The sequence below is a fragment of the Argiope bruennichi genome, chromosome 5 (assembly GCF_947563725.1).
Source record: "Argiope bruennichi chromosome 5, qqArgBrue1.1, whole genome shotgun sequence".
Lineage (NCBI taxonomy): Eukaryota > Metazoa > Arthropoda > Arachnida > Araneae > Araneidae > Argiope > Argiope bruennichi.
The window spans coordinates 26,429,123-26,444,742 of NC_079155.1; the positions used below are offsets into that span (position 1 = coordinate 26,429,123).

The 15,620-nt window shown below is 32.9% G+C and overlaps 1 protein-coding gene across 2 annotated transcripts in view; it reads left to right on the plus strand.

Moving 5' to 3' along the window:
* Positions 1-6,794: 6,794 nt before the first annotated feature.
* Positions 6,795-15,620, plus strand: part of LOC129968525 (histone deacetylase 4-like) — a 273,174-nt gene continuing 264,348 nt past the window's right edge. For both annotated transcript variants that reach the window (XM_056082508.1, XM_056082509.1), the window contains exon 1: positions 6,795-7,352. The gene's annotated coding sequence lies outside the window, so the exon portion shown is untranslated. The remainder of the gene's footprint in view (positions 7,353-15,620) is intronic.

The window sequence follows — 15,620 nt, forward strand, 5'->3', positions numbered from 1 at the left end:
TACTACTTGTTGATTCAGGTTTGTCTTCTTTGTTAGCTGTCATTATTTCTCCCCATCCACCATTTTATTGTGAATCGATTCTTCAATGACCAACTATGATTAATTGCAAAAATACAGTTTATAGGGAATATTTGTATAATATTGCAACTATGCAGGCCTTTTGTTCCTGCCACTACTAATGTGAGAACTACTTCTTGCAAAAAGTTCACTTAAACTACAACATACAGGTAAATGCAGAAAAAAGATCCCTCCCCCCCTCCTTTCACTTTTTTTACCTCCAATTTTTCAAAGGTCAGAGTTATAAGGTCGACAGAAGAGTGGGGGGGGGATTAAAATGATTAGAGCGTGTGGTGAATAGCTTATAACAGTAACACTTAACAGCTACGCTACCCGAGCAATAGCTTTTGTATCGTGGTCATGTTACTGGGCTGCTAACCACAAGGTCCCAGGTTCTATCCTCTCTCAATCCAATTAGCCACATTTGGTGATGAAGGATGAACCTTCAACCTTCGTACAGCTGTTGGGGCGCCATCTACCCGCATCAATCCAAAGTCATCAGAGTTAGTTGAGGCAGCAGCAGCAACCGCTCACCCACACACACTCGCCCTAACGCTTGGCGCTACTCAAATGTGTACAGGCGCATCAGAATCAACAGCTAATACATCACCACTCAACAGCCATATCGTTCGTCTCGCCTCCGACTCACTGGAGGGAGAGTCTGTGGCGAATAGCTTATAAACCAATTAACAGCTACGCTACCCGAGCAATTGCTTTTGTATTGTGGTCATGTTACTGGGCTACCACAAGGTCCCAGGTTCTATCCTCGCCCATACCAAATCGCCACAAGCTTTTCAAAGAAGTGACACGTGTTTGGATTTAAAAGCAAGAGAAATTCAAAGTTCAAAATCATTTCTTAATATCTAATTTTTATGAACATACAACTAATAAAGAATTTTCTAAACCAAAAAACAAATATTTGTCGCAAAGCGTTAATTCCTTAATTCCATCTGTATTAAAGTTACAGTTCACATTCATCTTAATTAGAGGAATTAAATCAACATTTTCCAAATTATTTTAATTTATTTTCTTATTATTACTTGTACTCTATTCTCCTTCACTTTGTTTTTTCAATTTTAACCAATGGGATAAGTCTAATTAAAATCTTCTCTCTCATAAAGCTACTATTCCAACTTTGTGGACCTTGGAGAAAGCCGTGGGTAACAAGAAGGCTCAGAATTTTATTTTCAAAACCATGTATATCAGAGCTATGTTTTGCATAGTATTGTAAAGAAAATGGAATAAATATTTTGGTCAACATTTTTTGTCAGATTAAAATTAAAATTATACACTAGTATAAATAGAAAAATAATGAATGTATTGTAGAATTTGGTTCAAATCTTGATGCGGGTTTAGTTTTTAAATATTAAAACTGTATGACAAATTTTACCCATTTATCTCGTTACATTTTACAGCTATTGTGTTCATTTGTCTCGGACAGGTAAACAAACTTTTTCAGTAGAAATTTCATATAAAATATGACAGAAATTTACAGATGCAATGTAAGTACCGTATAACAAATTTCATAGCTGAAAGTGTTTTTGAATTATCGTGTTCAAAGGCAGATAAGTATAATGCCAAAAATGTGTTTTTCGAGCACGTGAAAGTCTGAAATGTGGAGATTAGTCGGAATTCTGATTTGAATTTTTAGGCCATTGGGAGGAATATTTTCTCTTTTTATATTTCGTATAAGTAAAAGTTACTACACAAACATTTTGGATAAAATGGGGGCATTTTAATTGTTTTTTGTTAAAAAAGAATCGTTACAGTTTTTATGAAGTTTAGTTATATTAACGTCCCGTTTTAAAGCAACAGTAGGGCTATTTTGCGACGGACCTTGTAATTTTGAACCGCGGTCAGACGACGAGGGCGACACTTCAGCTGGCACCCCCCTCTCCACACCAGCGGGAGGACGTTTGGCCCTGGCGGATTTGGCGTACAAAGGGCTGCCTCACAAGATGTTTCTTCAGTGGGATCGGGTCTTAAACCTGAAGCTCTACGACTTACGAGCCGGGACCTTACCACCAGGCCACCGCGGCACCCAACATTTTAATGAAACTTAGCAATAGTATAATGAAATTCAAAGAGAGTGAGAACTTATTGTATTACGATTTGAACATTTTTCAAATTTATTTAATGCATTCTGCTGGAAAACGGAGATTTTTATCCAAAACTAATTTGTAATTCATTTAATGGGTTTTTTTTCGGTTATTTAATTTGAACTTGTTTCTTGTCAAAACAAAATCTTGATAAACGTAATGAAATGAAAACATTACAATAAAGAAATTATGTCACAATAAATGATTTTGTTACGAAAATCCCAAAATATTAAAAATTAATATTAAATATGATTAAAATTCATTTGCGGTATTTCTACTAGTACCGCAAGAGTTTAAAATTTAATTTAGATCGCCAAAGGCTTGATTAAAAATTTGTTTCTTTTCGTCTTTAGCACATAAATAAAAACGTGTTTCCAAATCTTATTTTAATTCTTATTCCTTATATAAAACTGAGTTTACATAATATACACAAGAGTGCGTATGCGTGCGTGGAATAATATGTATTGTGTTACTGTACAACCATTTTGTAGACAATGTAATTCAGCTATGACAAAATCTATAAATTAGTTTATTTCAAAGCTAAAGTTAAGTTTAACTCAGAACACTTATATTTAGATATTATTTAGTTGGTTTTAATTCAGTTCCACTTCAGAAACTGAGCCATTCAAAACTTGGTAACTTCCTCTTTCCCTCTTTTCTTTTATTACGCATTTATTTACGCACATAAACCAACACATACATACACACATACGCCACACATACACACATACGCCACACATACACGCACACTCATATATATATGTGTGTGTGTGTTTGTGTGCGTCTGTGTTTGTGTGTGCGTGTGTGTGTACGTCTGTGTTTGTGTGTGCGTGTGTGTGTACGTCTGTGTTTGTGTGTGCATGCGTCTGTGTTTGTGTGTGCGTGTGTGTGTACGTCTGTGTTTGTGTGTGTACGTCTGTGTTTGTGTGTGCATGCGTCTGTGTTTGTGTGTGCGTGTGTGTGTACGTCTGTGTTTGTGTGTGCATGCGTCTGTGTTTGTGTGTGCGTGTGTGTGTACGTCTGTGTTTGTGTGTGCATGCGTCTGTGTTTGTGTGTGCGTGTGTGTGTACGTCTTTGTGTGTGCATGCGTCTGTGTTTGTGTGTGCGTGTGTGTGTACGTCTGTGTTTGTGTGTGCATGCGTCTGTGTTTGTGTGTGCGCGCGTCTATATTGTTTCGAAAATTCTGCCCTGGAAAGGTGAGTGTAAAGTGAAAGTCCAAAATCTTATTAATGGATTATACCTTATTCAAAAAAAAAGGGGGGGGAGGCACGAAACACAAATATACAGGCGAAATACGCAACTCTCAAACCGCAAACTGTTATCAAACAGCTGCAACAACACAAAGCGCTCAGGAAAAACTCTGTGCAGATCAACACTTCAAAGAAAGAATTCGTTCAACTATTATTTCTCGTGCGAGCACCTCCAATTTTATAGTTACCAAGACAACCTTCAAAAATATCGAAACAATTTGTATCTTGGCTACTAATAGAGATATCTCCAAAATTTTCTAATATTCAAAAACCTTTATTTTTTAACCAAATTTGTTGTCAAGTCGCCTAATGGTCGCCAAAGCCAGGCGTCATTGACTCGGCATCCATTCAGTATCCATTAGATTTATCTGTAAAACTCTCTTCTTTACTACGCGAATAACTGCGCAGGAAAGCTATATTATAGATCCGTAACCATATATTTATATAATTTGGACATAAATAACTAACTCTAAAAGTATGGCGTAACTCTTAAGTAACGACAGCAGGTTGTTCCAAGTTCTAATTTCGAATGAAAATTTTAAAGTTCTTTTAATAGATCGCCTAACTGAAAAGGGATGGGAATCAATTATTTTTAGACTTTGTTTACGGTACAGGTGTGTGTGTGCATAAGGAATGCGTTCATCCCTCTATAAGACGCAACCTGCCATTCCGAAAGCGAGATTCATTTTTTTTTAAACGATGGCAAAGAATAGTAATTCTTTGTCTTCATCCGGAAAGAATCTTGGCATCCAGCGAGGAAAGCTAGTTTCGCACGATTCCTCACATCCAGTGGCAAGAAATCAAGGTGAAATAGTATCCACGGTCGCAGGAAAAAAGTCGAAACTTAAAAAAAAGTAATCGGAAGTAAAAAAAAAAAAAAAAAAAAAAAGAAGAAGACTTTTTTTTTTTTTTAACATTGAATATGTTTTATAGATGGGTCAACTGGTTTGGGAAGAAATGAAATTTTCATGAGTTTAGTTACGTACTTATTTTGGATATGATCTTGTCATGATTATCTTCTTGAAATAATAGGAAAGGATAGGTTATATACAGTACACTCCCGATTATCCGCGGAATTGGGTGGCGCGGCCACCGCGGATAACAAAAATCGCGGATAATCCTAAAAAAGCTAAAAACGGATATAGCAAAAGAGAAAACGGTCATTCCAACTTTGAAAAATCGTTTTATGTATAATAAAACGTAAAATAAACAGCAGAAAATGTTTAACTAACGCTTAATATTTTAGTATATCACTCAAAACTAACCTAAAATGCCTTTTGTTAATGAAAACAGAAAAGTGCTTTGTACTTACGAGAGGCGTCAAGGATACACAGAAAAATGAATACATATGTACTGTTTTAATACTGTAATGTATTATGTAATTACAAAAGCATCACTGTAAAACTACACCTTTTTGAAGAAATGAGTCATTTGTGTTTGCTTCTTGCTTTGGAAGCATTTTCTCTTTGATTGGAAGCAAAAAAAAAACTTAGTGCTGCAGGCGCGGATAATCGGGAGTCTACTGTATTGACAACCAGAGGGAAAAAAAGGTAGTATACTTTAAGTTTTTTCCCATTGGGAAAATTTCTGACAGTTTATAGGGAGGTTGTTATCATTTCATTCATAGGAGATGCCATGTCCTCCTCATTTTATGATGCAAATATGAATGCTTCTTCCCACCGAAAGTTCCGTTTTTCATTCTGAAACTGAAAACTGAAAAACTTTTCTTCTGATGAAAACTCTGATGAATGTGTGTGTGTGTGTAATGATATTTTTAAATCTAATTTAAATCTTAATTAATTAATTAATTTCCTAATTTTTATGTGAAATTAGCCCATATTAACTTCATTTTAAAATGGACTCTCATTTCCTGATCCAATTCCACTTTTTATTTAATTAAATATACAAGCTGTCTATAAAATTTCTCGCTTCTCCATTGTCTCATGCTCTGAATGAGGGGATAAAAATCTTTAATGCTCACCACATTCTTTTAAAGATACCTAAATTTCCCTTTCCTAAGACTACACCGGCTAAAGAAATCCCTATCAAAATGTCATTGTAAAACCACCAAAGGGGAAAGGCTGGGTATTTTTCTCTCCTTTTTTGCTCTTATGTCGCGATGTAGACTGACGTATCTTTTAACGCTTGTTATCTGTTTAAATTATGCCTCCCAGGATAAAATAAATCGATGTTTTAAAGTTTAAACCGAATATGCATTGTGGTGTTCTTTTGATCTATCTATTGAAACCAGCATTTGACACAGAACTATAATTTTAATAATAAAATCACATGCCAAATTTTATTTAATTTTTTGCGCATTTTTTAATACATACATGTGAAAATGCAGATATACAGACGATCAAATTTAGTTCTAAATTCGATATTACACTTTAGATGTTAAAATTATGTACTAAATTTTGCATTTTGGAATTATGGTGTAAGTCATGTAAATGACTCTCCGACCCTCCCGAAGACACACAGATAAATGAAACTGAATGACCGGACCGCCGCAACAGCAACACTGGCGGGAACTGTGGATGAGTCCTAACAGTCATCACCGGCCACGGTACAACCTTTCCCAAAGGAAGTACATTCCGTCATCAATGGGAGGAGCCAGATCCCCCTCCTTTTTGTGTACCTTCCAGGGTGGCGAGATCCAATCACCATACCGGAAGCATCTCCTCCTCTTTTCTAGGTGCCCCCCTCGGGGGTTGAATTATGGAGTAAGTACAAAAGACAGACAATCAATCCCTCTATGTATTTGTTTCAAAATCTGGTAAGGATCTACACTTTAGATGCCAAATCTGCGTGCGCAATTTTATTCATCTTATTCTTTAAGTTATGCAGTTATTGTGATCACATGTGTTCGGACCATCAGCCCGAGAGGCAGACATCCTTCCAAAGAATTTTAATGAAAAATTGATAGAAATCTACGAATTTGGTGAAGAGACCACATTTCAAATACCATGTGTCTCACCAAAGGATTTTGAGTTATCGAATTCACAGAGAGATATAATTTCAAAAAAGTATTTTTCCCAACTCAAGTAAAACTCTGAAATATGGAGATTTTCAAAATCTCGAATTCGAAATTTTTTTGACGCCCTGCAATATTTTTTTTCGTTCCATACGTCGTTTAAGAAAAAATAATAATAAAAAATAAAATAACATCTATTCGAAAGTGAACACTTTTTCACTCCTGAAACATTTTCCCGGTCAATTACCAATCGCTCGCCGACGTTAAGAGGCTACCACTGCTCTTTTCTCTCTCTTTTTCTCACCCAATCGCGGCCAAATTGGCGAGAATTCAAATCGTCGACGGGCAAATCTAAACAAAGCAACCCTACTCCCCCAAGTACAGACGATAGCATTTGAATCAGCATCTCTGGAAACAGAGGATCGTCCTCACACGTCGTTAGGTGCACCCGGATCATCATACTCTCCTTTCTCCAAATTTTTTTTTCCATTTTCTCTACATCATTTTCCGAAAATAAAAACCATTTTCGATGAATTAAATAAACATCAACAACAACAAACGATACGCGAAAAAAAAGTCAGTGTTTCTCAAACAGGTGCGAATACTTAATGCCCTCTTTCTATCAATTTTTACATGAAGTGAGTTCTGACACTTGAGTTGACACGGAGCCAACTAAGGGAACCGAACCGTGTGATGGTTTTATAAGCAGTTGTTTCATCTCTTCGGTGAGTCTGTCTCAATGCCCATCGTTGGGGTAGTCGAAATTCCTCGGATAAACTCTTGTGGTCCGCCACACCACATGTGCGTTCCATAATTCTCAGTTGACCACTGGTGCACTTTGAACTTAACCGCATTCGTTCTTAGAATAGTACTTTAAGTGACTGGGATCGGACGGCCACAGAGGATTTGTGCCAAGTTTTCGGAAGAGGGAAAAAAAATTGGAAACCTGTTGCTTGTTATAAATAGATAAAGGTTAGTAGAGCCTCTTTCTGTTGAATATTTGCCTATTTTTAAAAAGAAATAGTGGACATAAGATGATTTTTTTTTGATAAAACTACTTATACCATTTTAATACTTTAATGATGCATTGGGATTTTTTTATCGGGGGTCATGTTATGTTATTATTTTACCTTCTTTTGCAAATTTATTTATTTATTTAGGCGATTTAGTTCCAAAAAATAATAATATTATCTTATTTTACTTTTAGGTCCATTAGAGTTTTAAAACAAAAATTGTTCACAAAGTTGAATGCTTCAAATGCATTTTTGATAAACGCGATTATTTTATTTATTAAATTCTTTATAAATATTGTATTTACATTTCAATAGAAATTATAACATAAAAAATAAGTGTTAAATGAAACTAATAAATTTATAATCATAAAATTATTTATAGTTTGCAATATAAATATTTTACTATTCTTTCAACATTTATACATTCTTTGTAAAATCATTTGTTTCCTCAATACTGAATGGTTTATTTGAAAATTGAAGTAATATCCAAAATATGATTAAAAAATCATGCAGAGTAAGAATTTTGTATAACTGAAATGAATTTATTTTTCTATAGATATAAATTTGTTTGATTGTATTGATTATAATATCTATATCACTATTTTCAAAATTTGCAGTCCCTTTTTTCCTAGACATAATTTTGTAGTTTCTTATTTACAGCTATGAAATAATGTATATACGTAGTGGAGTTTTTTTAGAGTAAAGATTTGTGTTGTTCTAAAAGCAGAAATTATTTTTTAATATTTATTTTAACTTTATTATGTGTGGATTATTAAATCAGAATCAATTTGTGAAATAATAAAGTAAAAAAATATATAGCAAAAAGAATTTATTTTTATCTATAAAATATTGGAATAATTTTCATTTGAAAAATGATTTTCGAATAAAAGAAAAATTAGACTCTCTAATTTAGATAAGATTTATTTAAATAGGTTTTTAATTTTTAAATATAGCATTTTATCGAATCCGATTACAAGAAACCAATATTATTTATATTTCTTTTTAATATAGTTTTTTTTTCAAATAAAGAAATAACTTTTGTTTGTCTTTTAAATCTCAAAAATACATATAAATAAAAAAAAAAATTTAAAAAAAAACAGGCATATCGGTTTTTTCAAAAAATAATTCGATAACTGAGAATTATAAATAAAAAAAATTTTCGACGTGAGAAACGCAAAAGTGGTTACTTGATAGCTTGGATAAAAAAAACCTTAAGCATATATTTATTATTCAAAATAATAAAATTGATGAGTTTTTTTTTCAATAAATTTGTTACACGTTTATTTCACGGCAATTTTCAGATTAATTATTATATAGAAAGGAGCATTAGACGGAAAATAAATAATGAATTAAATGTTGTTACTTATGAATTAACTGTTGTCATAAGTAAATTAATTTTGATACATTTTTATTAAAATTTTATTTATGCTAGTTAAAAAAAAGAACGAAATATGTTTCTTTGTTTTTATTTAATGTCTGATCCGCAACATAATATCGAGAATGGAAAATAAGAGCATCACTTTTCTTGCAAAACTATCAATTGTACTAGAGTATTTTTGTAATTAGCGATGATTTGGGAAGAAAATTCTGCTTTCGTTCTTTACAAGATAGACAGGCAATAAAACAGATTATACTAGGACGGGCAAATTATTTTAGGGGGAAAAAAAAGAAAAAAAAAGTGGAAAAAAAGTAGAAAGGAAGGAAGGAAAAAAAAAGAAAAAAAGAAATTAGCAGGCATTTATAATATTAATTTTTGTTAATTTTTATTAAAATTTTATTTATGCTAATTAAAAAACAGAAACGGAATATGTTTCTTTTATTATTATTTAATATGTTTGCCAAGCAATAAAATGTGGAGAATGAAAAACAAATGCATCACTTTTTCTTACTAAGCTATCAGTTGTACTAGAGTATTTTTGTAAATTACGTTGATACAGAAAGAAAATGTTGTTTTCGTACTTAACAAGGTAGATAGGCAATAAAACCAAATATACTACGATGAACAAATTTTTTAAGAGGTAAAAAAGAAAAAGGTGGGGAAAAAAAAGAGAGAAAGGAAGAAAAAAACAAAGAAAAGAAGTATATATAATATAAATAAAAGGCATTGTAGCTATGTATGTATATATGTATGCATGCATATGTATGTATGTATATATGTCTATATGTATATATGTATGCATGCATATGTATATATGTCTATATGTATATATGTATGCATGCATATGTATATATGTATATATGCATGTATGATTATATGTATGCATGCATATGTATATATGTATATACGCATGTATGATTATATGTATGTATGTATATACGTCTATATACATCCTCCACACTCCTTCTAAGCAACTAAGACGAGTTAGTTGAAATTTAGCACACCTATTATATAAGGCAAGGGAAAACTAATGTCAATATTTCTAAGTTCAAAAATTAATTAAAAATTTAATTAATTAGAAATTAAAAATTTCGTATTCGTTTCCATAGTAACTTTAGAGGAAATTATTTTAGAAGAAATATTTTTAAACAAAATTTAAAATTTTACCATTCCAATGATATCAATTTAATTCTTTCGCGATATTTTTTTCAGTTGTTATAATTTTTTTCTGAAAAAGTTTAATGCATCAAAATTAATGTTAAATTTGAACCATTCTACAACTATTGTTCGCCAAAATCATTAAGATATTTGCAATCATATTCAACGATAATATATGAGAAAGAGAATCTGAATGCTTTATGGAAACCACTTCTGCCAATATATGAACACATTGCGTACGGCACTCTGTGCGCTCAACGCTCTCCCAGGGACCGCACATTTTTTAACATTCTAGAAATGTGCTTGGCAAGCAATACGATGCATATATGCTCCCTTTTAATTTGGATTTGGTATTATATATACATAAGATATTCTTAAATATTACTACATATTTTATACATTTATTTATTATATACATCTTTTCAATATATTATTATTATTTACATTTTAACTATTGTTTATTTTACAGACTTGAATAATGCTCTAGAGTGTGATATTTGGTAAAACATATTCTCTTGTGCAATGGTGTTCGGCGCGATTTGCAGCAGTATCTTGTTTTAAGACATTAAGGACCACTCACGAATTTTTTCGTGTTCCGCGTTCCATCTTTTACGAACCGTTTACGAGTTTCCTCGTGTTGCGTGTCCCGTCTGTTATTGCTTCAAAAATATCAAAGTTATGATGATTTTAGAAGGTACAAGTTTTTCCAAAAACGTGCTGTCCCAGGCGTATGTCTTACAGATTTTTTTAAGGTTTTTATGAGTCCTTAACTACAAATTAGCGATTAATAGCCAAACAAATCGCCAAAGATCGCTATAAATTCTTTCTCAATTATTTTTCACAATAGTATGTGGTTACGAATAAGCAAATATATTTATTAGACAGTATGCAAAAAAAAAAAAAATCGTGGATACTGCTTTTGCTAATTACATCATGTAATTAACTAAAAGTGTGACAGTAATTATTATAATGTTAAAATCTTTATAAATATGTTATGATGAAGCTATTCAACGACGACAACAACAGAAATCTCTTTAATTAGCAAATAGATATCCACAAATGCCCCAAATTCATTCGTATTTGGAGGATTTCCAATTATTCCCATCACCAGTTTCAATTATAATTTGTGCCACTTTGAACTTGAAATAAAATGAGATAATTTATCCTGGCGATCATCTATTGTTTTACTTTACGAGCTCCCACTCTCTTTATCCATAAGGCAATCAGCAAGCATACTGCCTGGCTCTTTTTCTAAACTTCCCGTAACAAACGATGTTGAATTACAATGCCACCTTGGAGCAATACGTTTGTAAAATGAGCGGAAAAACGTGTCGCCGCTCGTAATTTTTCATAAATTCCAAACTGCGATCAACCTCGGAACAGAACTCGCGTGATATTGCTTCATTTATCAGGGTGATACATTTCTGCGCACGCTTCGGGATTTGTCTCACATCCAGAAATGAAAATTTGCGGCCTCTATCAATCTGCATTAAGCATAACGGACATGACGTGAAAAACAGAATTATGAAAATTCTTCGAGTTTTGTTGCAATTATAATTCATGTGATTGTCTTTCAGAATTAAGTAGGTTTATTAATGATAGGATATTTAGAACTTTGTGGAGATGGACTCAGCAAATTCGAATCCGGCTTGAAATGTTGACGGTTTTGGGTCTTGATTGGTGTTCTCCGTAGAAAATTTTTTTATATTTTGTCAGATCTGTCTTCTTAATAGCTTAGAATTCTATACAGAGCACTCTGTTTAGAATTCTGTAGAGGGTGGTTCGACAGAATTCCAATCAAATATGAAATTTTGGCTAATGTGAATTTCCGTTGGTTTTCATCGCCGATATTTTATATCTTTTTTTCTGATATGAATCGCTAATAGATTAGAATGCCATAGAGAAGAATTGTATAGAGAACATTCTGTACAGAATCTATAGAGAACGGACCAATAAAATTCAAATCTAGCCTGAAGTTTTGACTGTTGATGTCTCTGATAGGTCTTCGTTGTCCGAATTTTATGCCTTCTGTCTGATCTGTCTCCTCAATAGTTTAAAATTCTATAGAGGGTGGTTCGACAAAATTCGAATAAAATCCGAAAATTTGACTGCTGCGAATTTTAGTTGGTTTTCAACATCGATATTTTATATCTTTTGTTCTGATATGACTTGTTAACTGGTTAGAATATTATAGAGAAGAATTATATAGAGAATATTCTATTCAGATTTCTATAGAGAACGGGCCGATAGAATTCTAATGTAGCCTGAATTTTTGTCTGTTGTGGGCTTTGATTGGTCTTCGATGTCCGAATTTTATATCTTCTCTTTGACCCTGTCTCTTTAATAGCTTAGAATACTATAGAGAACACCTTGTTTAGAATTCTATAGAGAACGGTCCAACAGAATTCGATTAGATCTGAAATTTTGACTGTTGTAAATTTGCGTTGGTTTTCAAAGTCGATATTTTGTATCTTTTGTTCTGATATGACTCGTTAACAGGTTAGAATACTATAGAGAAGAATTATATAGAGATCATTCTGTACAAAATTCTATATATAACGGGCAGATAGAACTCAAATCTAGCCTGAAATTTTACCTGCTGTGGGTCCTGATCAGTCTTCAATGTCCGAATTTTATATCTTCTCTCTGACGCTGTCTCCTTAATAGCTTAGAATTCTATAGAGAACATATTGTTTAGAGTTCTATAGACGACGGTCTGACAGAATTCGAATTAGATCTAAAATTTTGACTGTTGTGAATTTTTGTTTGTTTTCATCACCGATATTTTATGTCTTTTGTTCTAATATGACTCGTTAACAGGTGAGAATACTATAGAAAAGAATAATATAGAGATCATTCTGTACAAAATTCTATATATAACGGGCAGATAGAACTCAAATCTAGCCTGAAATTTTACCTGCTGTGGGTCCTGATCGGTCTTCGTTGTCCGAATTTTATATCTTTTCTCTGACCCTGTCTACTTAATAGCTTAGAATTCTATAGCGAACACATTGTTTAGAGTTCTATAGACGACGGTCTGACAGAATTCGAATTCGATCTGAAATTTTGACTGTTATTAATTTTTGTTTGTTTTCATCACCGATATTTTATGTCTTTTGTTCTAATATGACTCGTTAACAGGTGAGAATACTATAGAAAAGAATTATATAGAGATCATTCTGTACAAAATTCTATATATAACGGCAGATAGAGCTCAAATCTAGCCTGAAATTTTACCTGCTGTGGGTCCTGATCGGTCTTCGTTGTCCGAATTTTATATCTTCTCTCTGACGCTGTCTCCTTAATAGCTTAGAATTCTATAGAGAACATATTGTTTAGAGTTCTATAGACGACGGTCTGACAGAATTCGAATTAGATCTAAAATTTTGACTGTTGTGAATTTTTGTTTGTTTCCATCACCGATATTTTATGTCTTTTGTTCTAATATGACTCGTTAACAGGTGAGAATACTATAGAAAAGAATTATATAGAGATCATTCTGTACAAAATTCTATATATAACGGCAGATAGAGCTCAAATCTAGCCTGAAATTTTACCTGCTGTGGGTCCTGATCGGTCTTCGTTGTCCGAATTTTATATCTTTTCTCTGACCCTGTCTACTTAATAGCTTAGAATTCTATAGCAAACACATTGTTTAGAGTTCTATAGACGACGGTCTGACAGAATTCGAATTCGATCTGAAATTTTGACTGTTGTGAATTTTTTGTTTGTTTTCATCACCGATATTTTATGTCTTTTGTTCTAATATGACTCGTTAACAGGTGAGAATACTATAGAAAAGAATTATATAGAGATCATTCTGTACAAAATTCTATATATAACGGCAGATAGAGCTCAAATCTAGCCTGAAATTTTACCTGCTGTGGGTCCTGATCGGTCTTCGTTGTCCGAATTTTATATCTTTTCTCTGACCCTGTCTACTTAATAGCTTAGAATTCTATAGCGAACACATTGTTTAGAGTTCTATAGACGACGGTCTGACAGAATTTGAATTAGATCTAAAATTTTGACTGTTGTGAATTTGCGTTGGTTTTCAAAGTCGATATTTTGTATCTTTTGTTCTGATATGACTCGTTAACAGGTTAGAATACTATAGAGATCATTCTGTACAAAATTCTATATATAACGGGCAGATATAACTCAAATCTAGCCTGAAATTTTACCTGCTGTGGGTCCTGATCGGTCTTCGTTGTCCGAATTTTATATCTTTTCTCTGACCCTGTCTACTTAATAGCTTAGAATTCTATAGCGAACACATTGTTTAGAGTTCTATAGACGACGGTCTGACAGAATTCGAATTCGATCTGAAATTTTGACTGTTGTGAATTTTTGTTTGTTTTCATCACCGATATTTTATGTCTTTTGTTCTAATATGACTCATTAACAGGTGAGAATACTATAGAAAAGAATTATATAGAGATCATTCTGTACAAAATTCTATATATAACGGGCAGATATAACTCAAATCTAGCCTGAAATTTTACCTGCTGTGGGTCCTGATCGGTCTTCGTTGTCCGAATTTTATATCTTTTCTCTGACCCTGTCTACTTAATAGCTTAGAATTCTATAGCGAACACATTGTTTAGAGTTCTATAGACGACGGTCTGACAGAATTCGAATTCGATCTGAAATTTTGACTGTTATTAATTTTTGTTTGTTTTCATCACCGATATTTTATGTCTTTTGTTCTAATATGACTCGTTAACAGGTGAGAATACTATAGAAAAGAATTATATAGAGATCATTCTGTACAAAATTCTATATATAACGGCAGATAGAGCTCAAATCTAGCCTGAAATTTTACCTGCTGTGGGTCCTGATCGGTCTTCGTTGTCCGAATTTTATATCTTCTCTCTGACGCTGTCTCCTTAATAGCTTAGAATTCTATAGAGAACATATTGTTTAGAGTTCTATAGACGACGGTCTGACAGAATTCGAATTAGATCTAAAATTTTGACTGTTGTGAATTTTTGTTTGTTTCCATCACCGATATTTTATGTCTTTTGTTCTAATATGACTCGTTAACAGGTGAGAATACTATAGAAAAGAATTATATAGAGATCATTCTGTACAAAATTCTATATATAACGGCAGATAGAGCTCAAATCTAGCCTGAAATTTTACCTGCTGTGGGTCCTGATCGGTCTTCGTTGTCCGAATTTTATATCTTTTCTCTGACCCTGTCTACTTAATAGCTTAGAATTCTATAGCAAACACATTGTTTAGAGTTCTATAGACGACGGTCTGACAGAATTCGAATTCGATCTGAAATTTTGACTGTTGTGAATTTTTTGTTTGTTTTCATCACCGATATTTTATGTCTTTTGTTCTAATATGACTCGTTAACAGGTGAGAATACTATAGAAAAGAATTATATAGAGATCATTCTGTACAAAATTCTATATATAACGGCAGATAGAGCTCAAATCTAGCCTGAAATTTTACCTGCTGTGGGTCCTGATCGGTCTTCGTTGTCCGAATTTTATATCTTTTCTCTGACCCTGTCTACTTAATAGCTTAGAATTCTATAGCGAACACATTGTTTAGAGTTCTATAGACGACGGTCTGACAGAATTTGAATTAGATCTAAAATTTTGACTGTTGTGAATTTGCGTTGGTTTTCAAAGTCGATATTTTGTATCTTTTGTTCTGATATGACTCGTTAACAGG